This window comes from Chrysemys picta, unplaced genomic scaffold, assembly GCF_011386835.1.
Source record: "Chrysemys picta bellii isolate R12L10 unplaced genomic scaffold, ASM1138683v2 scaf1, whole genome shotgun sequence".
In the NCBI taxonomy this organism is placed as follows: Eukaryota; Metazoa; Chordata; order Testudines; family Emydidae; genus Chrysemys; species Chrysemys picta.
Genome location: NW_027052708.1, coordinates 4,303,436 through 4,312,971, shown reverse-complemented (window position 1 = coordinate 4,312,971; position 9,536 = coordinate 4,303,436).

The following is a 9,536-nucleotide window of genomic DNA, read 5'->3' as shown; positions in this document are numbered from 1 at the left end:
ACAATTAGTGGAGTCTAGGCTATTTCTGGTGTTGCTAGAGCATTTACATCTGCAAGGGTGTCATAAATAGAGAGGGAAGAGTAGCATAAAATCCCTCCTTGGCAGCTGTACTGAATCACCTTACCTGTAAGGGGTTAAGTAGTCAATTAACCTAGTTGGCACCTGACCAGAAGGACCGATGAGGAAAGAAGATACTTTCAAATATGGGGGGGGAAGGTTTTGTTTGTGCTCTCTCTTGGTTGTTCCCTCTCCGAACAAAGGGAGAGACCAAGCAGGTACAACATCTCTGGAAAATATACCTGGAATAATAGATCTAAAACCACAGAAATTGTACGTGGGCAAGTATAGCCTATAGGACTAACCTGCTTGCTTGCATATATATATATATATATATATATATTCTTATAGTTTAAGTATTTGGTTTATTGTAATAGGTTTAAAGATTTATATTAAAGTTTGGCTGTAATGCAAGAGACCAACAGGCCATACCCTGTATGTTAAGCTAAGGCAAAGTTAGCATATCTATATTAAGACCTTTTACTCAGAAAGCAAAGTTGAGTACCCACGCCTATGTCCATGACCTTTTATTTAGACCAATAGACAATGGAGAATGGCGTAGGGGTTTTTTCAATGTTGTACCCACACACTTAACAAGTACACTACAAGAGACTGATGTGCGTACATACCTGTCATCAATATGCACATACATATTAGTCTATGGGGTAAGTGTACCGTAACATTTCTGTGGGTGAGGAATGAAATTTGGGCATAAGAGGAAGGATTTCTGGCATTTGCCCTATAAAAGAGGTGACCCACCTCAGTAGAGTTCTCCAGTTCTCACTTTACTCCATCTCCATTCTCATTTTACTCTGTTCTCACTTACTTCCTTCACTCTATCTATTCTATCTATCTACAATGATTGCTACTATTCGTAGGCTATACTTGTTCTTCTTAAACTTTAAGTTTCAAAGGAACTAGGCTAAGCCTGGTTTCCCTAAGTTTTATTCTTAGTTTGTTTATTAGGTTTTGATTTAAGTTTAAGTTAGTCACGTAAACCCCAGTCAGCTTTGATAGCTCTTAGCATTTTCTAAGCACTGCATCCCTCACTCAAGTATTAAGAAACCTGAACTGCAAGGCTGGTCCTGTGTCTCTTACCACCAGGTTATCAAGGAAGGGTGTGAGTATATTAATCAAAGCTTTGTTGCATATAATACTATATTATCATATGTATCTTTTGAATAGCAGTAATGCAATTGTAACTTTGTAACTCTGGGTATTTTACCATTTGCTTACTATTATTGATTTTAATAAAAAGTCTTTAAGGCTATATCTGTCTCAGCGTGAGCTTCCTGTCATATCCCTGAGGGTCCTTTGTAAATTCTGTGGAGCCTGATTCAGGACAAGAACTTTTATCTTCTGATCAAACAGACTGGCGAGCCTAAAACCCATACTAATTCATATTGATGATAATAAGTATTAATATTATTATTAAAATCAAATCAAATAAAATTAATACATTAAATTCCCATATTATCCAAATTAATATTATCACTATACCCTAAATCAGGCTACACAAGGATATGCGTTAGGTTATCTTTTGTTTGGGCTTGTTAATTTTCCTATGCTACAGAGGTAGTTTTATTCTTGTTTTTGTAACTGTGAAGCTGAGCCAGAGGGGAATCCTCTGTGTTTTAAATCTTTTATTTACCCTGTAAAGTTACCTTCCATCTTCATTTTGCAGATGTGATTCTTTTATCTTTTTCCTTTATAAATAAAGCATTTCTTTAAGAACCTGATTGATTTTCAGTGTCCTGAAGACAAAGGGTCTGGTCGGTGCTCACATTGCTAACCAATTGATTGGTATATTATTCTCAAGCCTCCCCAGGAAAGGGGGAGAAGGGGATTGGGGGGATATTTTGGGGGGATAGGGATTCCAAGTGACCCTTCCCTGAATTTTTGTGTAAATCACTTGGTGGTGGCAGCAATATCGTCCAAGGACAAGGAAAGGGTTTGTGCCTTGAGGAAGTTTTTAACCTAAGCTGGTAGACTATAAGCTTAGGGGGCCTTTCATGTGGGCCCCAAATCTCTACCACAGAGTTCGGGGGGGGGAGCCTGTTAGAGGGCCAGTCTGTTTTCTGTAGAATTTCAAAGTCCTGGCAACTAAGCTCATTTTTATAAAGTCCTGCCATCATCTTTATTTTTTTAACAATGCTAGGAAATTGCATATCATCACCCTCCTTTCCCTCCCCCATGTAAAGAGGCTGTTGAGATTTTGCATAGAAACACTCACAATCCAGAGAGGGTTAAGATTAAACACTTACCTTTAGCTCCCATTGCCAGGGGGAGTTGCTAAAACATTTGAAATTCTAAAGAAAAATATTCTACTCTATGCTACACCAGATCTACAGGGTATCAGAGAGTCGGGACGATCAACCCATTGCCTGGTCAGCCTATGAGGGTGGGAAAGGGGCTCCATAAACATCCTGTCCCCTGTACATCTCCCAAGCTACTCTGGCTGGGTGCCTGGGTCTGGATTTTAGTCTAAGGGTAAACATTTCATATGTGTCTCAGTGACTTAAGAGCCTATGTGTCATTTTCAAAAGTGACTCAGGGCCAGATTTTAAAGGACATTCGGGCACCTAGGAATGCAGACAGGCATCTACTGGGACTTTCCAAATCTCCTGGGAATTCAGCACCAGGCACATTTGAAAATCCCACTGATCACCTATCTGCATTTACAGACACCTACACATCTTTTAAAATCTGGCCCTTGGGCACATAGGATCCATAGTCTCACTGAAAGTCCAAGCAAATTGGGCACTGAACTCCCATCAGCCTCTTTGGCAATCCCAATGTAAATTCATATTCAACTTTTTGAACAGAGGTTAATGGTTATGAACAACCAGACACATTATTTGCAAATGGGCAAATTCACTAATTCAATGATTTTCATTAAATGTTTCTATGACAGTGTCTACGGGTTTGTCTACATTACCGGCTGAATCGACGGGCAGCGATCGACCCCCGAGCGCTCTCCCATCGACTCCTGTACTCCAGCTTGGTGAGAGGCGCAGGCAGAGTTGTCGGGGGAGCGGCAGCAGTTGACTCACCACGGTGAAGACACCACAGTAAGTCGATCTAAGTACGTTGACTTCAGCTACGTTATTCGTGTAGCTGAAGTTGCGTAACTTGGTATAGGCCAGTGTAGACCAGGCCTAAGTTTCCCAAATATTTTTCCCCAAAAGGGACAACTGGCAGTCCCAGCCACAGGACCCTGTGGGGCAGACAGCACCAGCATCACTACTGCCCTGATGAACAATGGCATCAACAAGAAACCTTCAACCCTATAGAGCAGGCAAACTCCTTGCTGGATCAGAGATTCCTCCCACATTAGCCTCCATCTCTGGCCATAGGGCCCACAGCTGGGTTGAGACCCTCCATGACACTAACCCACATTCAGAAAACGAACAGGAAATTGGGAGCCATTCCAAGGGAAAGGAAAGGTGTGGCACTGGTACAACTGGAGATGAGAAAATGAAAATGCTTCACAGTCACACACGGGGTTCTGCAGTGGCCAGTGCTCTACAAACACTGAACCTTCTCCTCAGTCAGAAACAACCCCACATTTGTTACATTTTACAACCCCTTTACTCCCTTTCAAAACCCCTTCACCCTTACTCTCAGGGTTCCAGCTAACACTATCCTTTCACCTACCCATCATTAAACACACGGACTGCTTCCATCTCCCACCTCACTGTTGCAATCCCCATGGCAAGAAGATGCTTGTGCTCTGCCATTGACACGCCCTACAGAACACAGCACTGAAATGATGCATACTGGATCCCCTAAGGTACACTGGCACCTCTTCCCTTTGATCACATGGATGGCTCAGAACCAGATCTCATATCACAGTCACAGCTGTTCCAAGTTGCTCCAACTCATCGCCTCCACCATAGGCACTGACGTATGCTGGCGCTGGTGGTGCTCGATCCCCCTCTGCCCCCGGACCCGCCCTGACTCCACCCCAGACCCTCCCCCCTCCTGCCTCTGCCCCATCCCCATTCCAACCCCTTCCCCAAAGTCCCCGCCCCAACTCTGCCTCCTTCCTGCCCCTATTCCAACCCCTTCCCCAAATCCCTGCACTGGCCCTGCCTCTTCCCTGCCTCCTCCCCTGAGCGTGCCGTGTTCCTGCTCTTTCCCAATCCCTCCTGGAGCTTGTTATGCCATGAAACAGGTGTTTTGCGGTGGCAAGCGCTGGGAAGTAGGCAGAGAAATGGGGATGCGGCGTGCTCAGGGGAGGGGAAGGAGGCAGAGGTGAGGTGAGGTGGTGCAGGGAGCTTGGCTGTCAGTGGGTGCAGAGTACCCACCAATTTTTTCCTGTGGGTGCTCCAGCCCCAGAGCACCGGTGGAGTCGGCACCTATGACCTCCACCATTCAATACAGCTACACCTAACACACTGACTGCAGCTGCAGCACAGGCAAATAATTCCCAGTGGCAGTGGCTAGTCCAGCTCCAGGGGGCAGAGTTAAGGCTGCCTTGGCATTCACCTTAACTCTGTATTGCCTGGTTTTCAGGGGTTTGAGTTTTGCCCAACTCAATGTCTTGGAAGGGCATGAGATATCTCAGGCAACCTGAACTCTGTGTGAATGAAGTCTCTGTCAGTGAATTTTAACTTAACTCCACAGTCTCTGACATGCAGAGCTGTCTGTCCACAGGCAGTAAGAAGAGTATGGCCTTCATTGCAATGAATGAACAACGGTCTCCTGACTCGGGCGGGACTCATAGAGCATCAGTGACAATAAATAAGTCACCAGTGTGAGAAATGTTTAACTCTAGCAGTGACTGCAGGGCTATGTGCACACAGAGGGCTCAGGTCTCCATAGCGCTGTGTGTAGGCAGCTGCACTGGTGTAAAGTTGGTGTAAAGTGGTCCTTATACATCACTACTAGTGAATTACACCAACTCACCACCTCTGAAGTGATTGTTGCCTGTGTGAAATTGGTGTAACTGCAGCTGGACCAGTTGAGTTCGTGAGACAAGAGTCACGCTCCAAAAGAGAATGAGGCTGAACAAAGAAGGGAATGGTTAGCAAAATCTATACTGTGCTCAGTCTCCAGTGCGAGCCTGGGTAAATTGGATGCAAGTGGCTGGAGTATGTGCAAAGCTGATGTACAGGGTCCTACTCGATAACCATGTTTAACAAGGCCATGATCTGTGCTGACCTCACCGCTGTTCTTCCCGGGGGAGACAAGTCTGTTTTTATGCTCCCCTCCTGGTACTGCTTGTGTAGATAGGATTGCTGCCTGGCGTGTAGACTCTGGGTAGGGCCCCACCAAAATCATGATCCATTTTGATCAATTTCACTGTCATAGGATTTAAAAAATCATAAATTTCATGTTTTCAGCTATTTAAATCTGAAATTTCACAGTGTTGTAATTGTAGGGGTCCTGACCCAGAAAGGAATTGTTCGGGGGTTGCAAGGTTATTGAGGGGGTGGGGGTTGGGGTACTGCTACTCTTATTTCTGCACTGCTGTTGGTGGTGGCACTGCTTTCAGAGCTGGAGAGCGGCGGCTGATAACCAGGATCCCAGCTCTGAAGGCAGAGCCACCGCCAGCAGCAGTGCAGAAGTAAGGACGGGATGGTGCGGTATTAACACCCTTACTTCTGTGCTGCTGCCTGCAGAGCTGGGTCCTCAGTCAGCAACTGCCATTCTCCAGCTGCCCAGCTCTGAAGGCAGCAGTGCAGAACTGAGGGTGACATGGTATGGTATTGCCACCCATTCTTCTGCACTGCTGCTCCGTTTTGGGTCAGGACCCCCAATTTGAGAAATGCTGGTCTCCCCTGTGAAATCTGTATAGTATGGGGTAAAAGCACACAAAAGACCAGATTTCACGGGGTGGGAAAGAGACCAGATTACATGGTCCATGACATATTTTTCATGGCCGTGAATTTGGTAGATTTCTAACTATGGAAACTGTGATGTATTTGCCTTGGTGTGATATGGATATTGGCCAGGCAGGTTTTGTGTGGGTGCAGGATGTGAAAGCCATGGGGCAGACAGGAGAGGTGGGAGAGAGGGAAAGTGGCAAAGCAGCTGAGCTGATCACTGACTGGTAAAGTGGGGCCTTTCAACATCCAACCAGTGCTTGTCCGGAGAGAGAAGGGTCATTGTGCAGGCTAGTACATGTGAGCATTGCCCTAAGACAGACTCTGGGCAACTTTACCGCAGCTGTGTCTGGGCAGCAGAACTCGCAACTGCGGTGATGAAGTGGGAATTCTGTGTAATAGTTTTATGAATGGTAAGCAGGGCAGTGACTTACCTGACTAAGGATTGCTACCCAGTCACTGCAATAAGGTTACAAAGCTCTACTGGGGCAGAGCTGAAGACATGTGTCACTTAACTGTCTAGGGTGGGATGAATGAGTCATCACAGGACTGGCTGGAAAGCACCAATGTCAATGGAGGATCCAGAAAGACAATGGGAACCTCAGGGATTGATAACTGACAACTAACAATGGGACACTTCAGCAGGCAGAACATGTGAACTCAGCAGGGGTCAGCAGGAGGAGGACAATGGACCAAGCAGTGACAGGAGTCTCTGATAAGAACTGGCCTTTGGAGAGACACAAGAGCTCACCTGAGACTGAGAGACAAAGAGACAGAGAAAAAGTGGAAACCAAGATGGGTCCACAGCAGCATGGTTCATGGGAGCCCTGACTTGGCCAGTATGGACCATATCTTAATTTAGCTTCTTCTCTGTGCTAACCTAAGAACTTCCCCATGGTGTGTTCCAGTTGACCCATAAATCCTGCTGTGATTTGAAAAGGTTGCCGGGTGTCACTGCAGATACTTGTTGACTTGCATTGGTCCCTGATGAGTGTAAAAGTCTCTAAGCCGGGGTCTATCTCAGTGGGACCCACTGGGCAGAGCATATCGGGTGAAACAGGAGTGCTGGAGCCCAGAGGCTCTGTCTTGGAGGCGTTGAGGCTACATGACATACCTTTAAGGAAGAGTGGGACCCATGCAGTGTCTGACAAACTGAAGGGGTTCTTCCCCGGGATTGTTTAAAAGCTGGGGTATAGCACAGATCCTGTAGATCTGTGACACCTGCCAAGGCCCAGATGTGGTCCCAATGTGTGATAAAGACCCCAAATGAAGGACACACACTGATCATTCACACAGGTCCAGAAGTTCAGGGTTTACAATCCCAGAGTTGCTGCAGCAGAGACAAGAACAGGCCCAGCAGGAACTGGGGGTATTGCTACAAGGTTACTGCTTTTGGCTCCTCCCATTATGCAAATGAGCTCCTCTCTGCACTTGTGTATTTCAGGTACAAAAAGTTTGTAAAATAAGGACAGTGCAGCTCAGTCAGTTACAACAGAATCAGCCAAGACATTGCGACTACAGGGCTCCCCTTACATGGGACTCTCAGAATCAAGCCCAGAGAGGGAAGCTTGGCCCCAAAGGATCCTTGCACCAGTGCTGAACCTGACACAGGAGTGAGAGGGGAGCCAGTGCACCCCCATGTCCTGGGGGTTACTCCACTTTAGGGTTTGATGAGGAGGCTCCCACTGTGCCAGGCATATTTCTGAGGGAAAGAGCGGGGGCTGCTGGTGAATGTGGCCCCTTTGTGCTGACATAGTCAGGGCCGAGAGGGCACAGAGCAGGGGTGAACATTCCCCATAGTTTCTGGAGATCCTGTCAATGAGGATAGTAAGTGAGTGGCCGGGTGGGAGGGGGAGACATGAACCACTGACCCCAGCACTCAGGTGTGAACTCACTAATGGTGGTGATCAGGGACTAGCAGAGAGGTGCAAACTGAGATAATCAGAACAAAGAGGCGTTATCGCTGTTCAGCCAGCTGTAGCGATCCATGTTCCTACACTAAATCTTACCTGCATCAGGGGCTGTTTCTCTCATTACATTAGTCACTCTGTGCAAATGAAGGAGTATTTCTTGCACTAGTTTTGATGAAGCCAGATTATGTATACACGTTTATTTCCTAACTGCAGAGTGATCCAGGTATATTCTCCATGACATTACCCTGGGGGGTAATTCTACCTCACCCTGCATGGGAAGACAGCCAGGTGGGCTGTGGAACAAAGAGCTACACTTCATGTGGGAGTTTCCTGCCAGACGCTGCGGGGGGATTCAGGGAAGTAGGGAGCTGTGTGGAGCAGTGTAGCCTTTTTTTGCCCACTTGACCTACCCCCAGCTGTTTTGGCCCCTACCACTTCCCATGGTCAGGCTCAGGGCTCCTCCCCTGCTGTGTCAGGGAACTCTGGGGAAACCTCCACAGCACTCACCCCCCCACTCCTGTCCCAGCTCCCGCAGCCACAGGCAGGGTCACAGCTGCTGATGGTGCCCTGGGAAGACACTGGGCTGCTGCACAAAGGGATGTACCAGCACAGACCTGCTAATGGGGCCACTCACAATGGAAACTGCCCCCTGTTGGCCGCCTAGAGAATGTTGCAGCCTGTTCATCCCCACTCTGCCCAGGGGAGCTCAGGGAGAGACTGGTCAGCTAAATGCTGACGCCAGTGCAGGGCACGATCCAGCTCTGAGTCACCAGGAATGTCACACATGGGTTCAGTCCCTTCTCCCTTATGGGGAGTTTCCTATGGGGGCAGGTTGGCCAAGTTCTTACCTGAGCAGATCACTCCAGTGTCAAAAGAATGAGAGCACTGTAATGCACCCCATCCTCTATGACTGCAGTCCCAGAGAGCTGACTCGTCACCACCACAATCAACTAAAAACAGCCAAGTCCGTCCAGATCCTTCTCCAAAATGAGCATTACCAAGGGCACTGACAGCAGATCCACATCCCAGCTGCTTACAAACCACCTCAGCATCTTCCATGTCCCAATTGTTATCACACACCGTCCCCCACTGATCCTGGTGTTTAACCTCCACTCTCCCGGCACAGGGGCTGCCTCCATCCACCAGCCTCAGCTCATCAGCACCTGCAAAGAGAGACACAGAGCAGGGTCAGAGCGAGCAGGGAGCCCCCTCCCCAGCGTTATCACAGCAGAGTCCGCACCCATCAGCAGGGGATCTGCGCCCAGAGCCAGGAGAATGGGACATGCCCAGAGCTGCCTCATGGCACCACCTTCTCACATCTCAGGGCCTCACGCTCGGGGCTGTCAGTGCTGCAGCTCTCGCCATTTTATCCTCACTGCGGCGATGTGTTTGGGATGTTTTTACCTGTCTCATGAGAACACGATGGAAGGCACCAACTCACAGAGTTTCCCTTATTCCAAATGGCGCCATCTCCTGTCACTGTCACTGGGGCTGAAGCCAGCGAGATGCCGCCATCTCCCTACAGTCTGTTGGCATGTGGGAGTGAGGCTGCCCTGAGTAAATCTGGCTGCTACTTCCCACTGTTTTCAATGAGACTGAAGCCCACAACAACATGGTTGCCCCTGTATGGCTCAGGGAGCTGTACAGGACACAGGGGGCCCCAGAGACAATGTGCAAGGAGGAGGGGGAGTGAGGGGAGCAGGGTCCTGGGGTGCAGGAGAAAGATTCAGAGGTT